The sequence below is a fragment of the Zootoca vivipara genome, chromosome 3, assembly GCF_965207765.1.
Source record: "Zootoca vivipara chromosome 3, rZooViv2.hap1.1, whole genome shotgun sequence".
NCBI lineage: Eukaryota > Metazoa > Chordata > Lepidosauria > Squamata > Lacertidae > Zootoca > Zootoca vivipara.
This window is the reverse complement of record NC_142586.1, coordinates 109,887,558-109,893,557: the sequence shown is the minus strand read 5'-3', so window position 1 is coordinate 109,893,557 and position 6,000 is coordinate 109,887,558. Positions and strand designations below refer to the sequence as shown.

Below are 6,000 nucleotides of genomic sequence, written 5' to 3'. Positions count from 1 at the left end.
TGGGGTATAGCAAGACAGCAATGTGAACCTGGATCGTCCCCACCCTAGTCCCACTATGTTGAATTTGCCCACCATCCAAAGACCAATGTGTTGTTTATGGAAAAGATGGACTTATGCAGAAGTAGCTCCGACTGACGCATCTTTCAACAATAACAATTTAGCAGAAATAATAGCTATTTCCTTTGCCCCAAACACTCCTCCTGTCCCAAACCAGTGTTTCTATTTTGACTTGGGGGTATGTGTGCAGTAGTTGTTGTTTTTTTGCAAGGGTTTTATTGTTCATTGTCTCCTTTCCCAGAGTCCCGCAGCATCAACTGTGCAGATGTTCACATCATCCATTGCCAGAGGTCTGCATTACGTACTTGCCATCCTAAGCACACTTACTTGGGAGTAAGTCGCACTGAACTTCCCAGGGTTTCAGGCATGACTTTGAAAGAAGGGAGGGGGGGGGAGATAACAAGGCCTGTGGTTAAAAGGAAGGGGCAGAGTGCAGGGATACGATGGCGAATGCACATAGAAGAAGCCCCTCATCAAAATTGTTGGCCCTGGGCATGATCTGGTCAGGGTTAAGCACAAATTCCCATTGTTTTTAGTGGACGCTTCAGTCTCCTGCGGAAATCAGTGGGGAACAGAAAGCGGTTAAACTTTCATTGCATCATTACCCAAATGAGTCACTTGGAAAGAACCTTTGTCAGGTGATTCCTGCTCCTTTGCTTTCGCTTCTCTTTCCTGTTGCTGTCTGCGGGCTGTTGGGAAGCCAATGAGTCTTTAAATCAGAGCCACTTCACACAGTCTGGCGTTCATTCTGGGTGATTTAAGTGTAAACCTAAAAACGAACATGGATGTAATGCTTGCCAGGGACCTGGGTGTGCATTCCGGGGACCTAGGGTTGACTGTTGCTCTCTACCTACTGTCTCTACCCTGCTACCAGGCAGGGGCTCTCCAGGATTTCAGACAGGATCTATCCCTGCCCAACCTGGAGATGCCACGGATCAAACCTGGAGCCAGCTACATGTGAAGAAGCTGCTCTTGCCACTGAGCCAAGGGCCTTTTCCACCCCTTTCCTAGATGAGGAGGAGGAGGAGGATATGAGCAGCTTCCAACATAATAAAAACACAGCAAATGTCAAACATTAAACACTTCCCAATACAGGGCTGCCTTCAGATGTCTTTGGAAAGTTGTTTATCTCCTTGACATCTGAAGGGAGGCCGTTCCACAGGGCGGGTGCCACTACCAAGAAGGCCCTCTGCCTGGTTCCCTGTAACCTCACTTCTCGCAGTGAGGGAACCGCCAGAAGGTGGAGGTGGACCTCAGTGTCCAGGCTGAGTGATGGGGTGGAGATGCTCCTTCAAGTATACAAGACCAAGGCCAATGTAGATCCTTTAGAACCAGGGTTATATGGTTCCAGAAGCCACTCCTGGTCACTGGTCTAGCAGCTGCATTCTGGATTAGTTGTAGTTTCTGAGACGGACCTTATCCTCCATGAATTCATCTAATAGTCTTCTAAAGCTTTCTAAGATAATTCATGGCAGTGAATTAAGAACTTAAGGAGGGCCTGCTGGACCAGGTTAGTGGTCCAAGTAGTCCTGCATTCTGATCAGACATGGGCCAACCAGGTGCCTATGGGAAATCAGCAAGCAAGACCTGAGCACAAGAGCTCATTCTCCAGATGTTTCCGGAAACTGGTGTTCAGAAGCATTCTGTCCTTCAACTGTGGAGCTAGAGCACAGCCACCGTAGCTAGTAGCCATCGGTAGCCCTCTCCTCCACGAATTTGTCTAATCCTCTCTTAAAGCCATACAAGTCGGTGGCCATGACTGCCTCTTGTGGGAGAGAGTTCCATAGCTTAACCATGTGTTGCATGGTTCCACCAAGGGACCACCCATGAACCAGCTCCTGCCTCATAGAAATAATAGAATTGTGGAGTTGGAAGGGACCCTGAGGATCATCGTGTCGAACGCCCGGCAAGGCAGGAATATGCAGCTGTCCCTTCGATTATACTCAGACCTCCTTCTAGCTGAAATATGAGATACGCAGCTGAACGCCTAGCCTATGGTTTTATAAAAAGGAGCAGATCCAAGCACAAACCAATCATTTGGCCAAATGAGAGAAAGTGGCAATCCTGTAGTTTTTCACCCCGCACCCTGCGGTCTGTGCTCTTTCCTGTTTGCAACACCACTATTTTTATACTGCAAAGCTCTTGCCTCTCTGAAGAGTCTGCTCCTTTTCCTTTTTTCCCCTTTTCCTTTTGCTGTTGAAGAATAGCTCTGACCTCCAGCGCCGCTTATGCCTTTATGACAATCTGTAGTCATCAGTGAAGTGTGCTGGCTTTTGGGTCATCACTAATGTCAGCTGCAGACCTCAAAGGTCTACGCAGAATGGATGGCAGGACTGCTACTGCTTGCATTGAGTTACGGCATCTCCCTACAGAGAGGATAAGGCTGCAAGGTGGGGGAGGAATCTCAGTGTTATTCATAAATCCAGATGTTTCAATTGCCTAAAAGGTTTCGGCTCAGGCTTTTCCCTCCCTGGTCTCCCTTAGTGTTTTAGAATCTAGCATTTTATACAGTGCAATACATTCACACTCTCCAAGTCTCCCTATTTTCCAGGGGCGTCCCTCATTTAGAGAAGCCGTCCCGGTTTCTGATTTGTTGCTGGAATGCCCCGCTTTTTCTTAGGATGTCCTTATTTTCACTGGAGAAATGTTGGAGGGTTTCTCCAAACCCTGAGCCATCTGAAGGCAATCCTGTACGGTATAGGGAAGTTATTTTTTAATGTTTCATTCTGTTTTTATATATGTTGGAAGCTGCCCAGAGTGGCTGGGGCAACCCGCCAGGAAGATGTGTAGGGTATAAATACCAGTAGCAAAATTATCATTATGGAATGGGACGTCCCTATTTTCATTGGAGAAATATTGGAGGGTATGGTAGACCCATACACCATAAATTGGTGGTCAGGTGAAGAAACAGGTGGCCCTCTGAAGTTACTGCACTACAACTTCCATCATGCTGGTTAGGGCTGATGGAAGGCGGAGTTCATCAGCCTCCAAAGTGTCACAGGTTAGCCAGCCCTGCTGTGGGCTAATTTCAATACCAAGTAGCCCACTTTGGGCTGTGTATACGCTACACCTTTAAAGCACATTTGAAGAGCACCCTTTCCCTCAAAGATTTCAGGCCACTGTCATTTTACCCCTCACAGAGTTACGATTCCCAGCAACCCTTAACAGATTACAGTGCCCAGAATTCTTTGAGGGAAGGGCTTTCCACGGCGTTCCGGAACATATTCGGGATTCACGAAGACTCGCACTCCTGCACACATTGCCCTGGAGTAAGTCTAAACGCTGTGTGAAGAAAACTGGGGGGGAGGGAGCACAGTTGCTGGTCAGCCTTTCTCATCGCAGCCCTGCATACCACTGGCGGTTTTACTGCTGGTAGTGTGTGTGTGTGTGTGTGTGTGTGTGTGTGTGTGTGTAATCCCTGTTCAGCTTCAGCAGGTTCTTAATGGCTGTGAAGGTCAGCGAGCAATCGGAATTCTGTCCTTACCTGATGCACAGACTGAGGCTAGTAAGGAGATTCCAAGGCATAGATGCCTGTAGTGGCCTTCGGGGGTCTAGTGACCACTACAGTTGCTGGGAGGCTTCTATCTATCCGATGCTTCCATCAATGGCAAAACAAAAGTATGAACTGGGGCTATCATTTAAATTTATACAGTGCCTTGAATACAGTGAACAATATTGCCCTGATTCAGCATTTACATTTTTCTTTTTTCAAACTGAGACACGTTGCTGCTTTAGATCCACTTCCCTTTTTTTAATTTCATTTTATTCTCTCGGTGGGTTTTTGGTTTTTGGTAAAAGCAAACTGTAGCTAGGGATAAAACGGATGGCTCAATTATCTTGAAATCTTGCCGTTTCACACCTTAGATCTGCAACAGCGGTTGCTAGTCGACTTGCGACTTCTCACACTGTTGCCTGGTGTGACACCCTAGTGGTATTTAACACTGACATTTCAGCACCTCCTCTCTGCATCCCTCCTTTTAGTCCGAGAGTGCTTAAAATATCATCGCTAAAATTACACCGGGAGGGGGGGGCAGGGAGAGACATAACAACCTTGTATCAAGCTCATCAGCAATACAACCGAGCAAAATGTGGAGTACATTCCCCAGAAGCCGCAGCCGAGAGAAAGTTCTTTGTGTCCAAACAGAGATCTATCCGTGCTACGGATGGTGCTTTTTCCTCCATCCCCACCACCAGGTTCTCAGAAACTTTTCAGGCAATTACTTCCCCAGGTACCAGGGGGCCTTGAGCGCCCAAAGGCCACACCACTCATTTCCGTCAATGTCTGGGGCGCGTTGACACCCATTTTGAAAGTCCCCAGCAAGATTCCTTCTGTCTGGCCTCCTGATTGAGATCACGTAATTGCAATAATTAAGGAAGCTCACCTCTGGATATTATCAAAGTGACCCACCCAAACCTAAGTCCATATGGTTGGAAATAGCTAATGAGTCAGTTAATGTACTATGTCTAGGAGAATGTGTGCTCAGTAAGGATGGCACAGGAGTGTAATTTACCAAGGCGGTGACTGATTAAGGGTTTATTTTCCCCGTTATTTCCGCGTGTGCATGCTGCCACCCCCCCTCAAGTGGACAATTGTTAACGTTCTGCGACGCGCTGCGAGTTCAAACTCCTAAGCACTTTTTTGTGTGTGTGTTCACAGATTTGCAGAAGGGAGGGAATGTGACCGTAAACAGCACCTGTGACCTGGGCTTTTTAAAGATGTCTCAGCTGATTAATGGTTTGGCTTGTACATAAATTTGCATATGAATACGATGATCGTTCTGAAGTGGGAGGGGTGGAAAAAATTGTTCATTCGTGTGTTGCTTCAGAAGAAACATCCTTGCCCATGTGAGTGTGGAAAACATAGAAACATGCCTTGGACACAGTATAGCCTGCTCTGGCTGGCAGTGGCTTTCTGGCAGGGGTGAGGAACAGCTGGCCTTGCTAGGTCCACCAAACCTCTCAGGTTGAGCTCCCAGCCCATTGTGAGCGAACAACCACTACTGTTTCTGAGATTGTCCAGTGTGGGGAAGTTCTAGCTGGGAAAGTGCAATTTCCTGTTTGTTTGTTTGTTTGTTTGTTTCATAAAATTGATACATCACTTGATTGTAATTAATAAATAAATAAATACAAAACCCCCCAGTTTTCATGATACAGTTTAATTCCATTTTTATGCAATAAATTTTGTTTAATGCTGGAAGCTGGTTAAACAGTGATCTTGCCAATTGCTACTGCACTCCTCCCTTCTTACAGCCCTCCATTCCACTTTTTGTAAATATTATTAGCAAGCTGATATGACCCACCCCTCCTGGGGTAATTGACTTAACAAATGTTCAGATATGTTCTTTTTTTTTGATAGAGTTTAAAAACCAAACAGGAAAAATATTTATCTGTAAATGGAAGGGGTGCGGGTGGTAGAAATGACTGCTGACGATGTCTGAAATAAATTATTTTGAAAACTTCCCCATCACCAGCCAGTAGCTTGTTATTTTACCGACCTCAAAGAAAATTGCTTCAGAATTATGTATTCCCGATCTCTTACTCCACAAAAGGTTTTAAAGATCTATAAAACTGCTAATGATGACGGTTGACACTGTTCAAAATCAGAAGCTTCCACACATGTCTAGCGGACCACCTCTCAAAATACAAGCATATGGGGGGGTGGGGGTGGGGAAATCATCTATATAATTAAATTAATGATAGATTATGATAGTCCTCTCTACTCATTAAAATTTTTGTTGGGTTATTTATACAACCCTATTAAAAAGGAACATTACACAACTTAATTTAGAATCTTATTACAGCCATAAGCGCAGGGCTACAGCAAACCCAAACAAGTGCAATCAGAACTTTGTACAACTCAAGAAGAGGCTCCTCCTCCTCCCAGAATCCTTTGCAACGTAGAGTGGTTCCATGTTGGAATAATCCGTGGTGGAATACCAATTG

General features: G+C 45.6%; 1 long non-coding RNA gene across 1 annotated transcript; it reads left to right on the top strand.

The window, feature by feature from the left end:
* The first annotated feature begins 243 nt into the window (after positions 1-243).
* On the top strand, positions 244-5,513 carry LOC148686400 (uncharacterized). Its single transcript, XR_015949395.1, has 3 exons — positions 244-390; positions 3,198-3,326; positions 4,715-5,513. It is a non-coding gene; the product is annotated as an uncharacterized LOC148686400 (long non-coding RNA).
* The last annotated feature ends 487 nt before the right edge of the window (positions 5,514-6,000 follow it).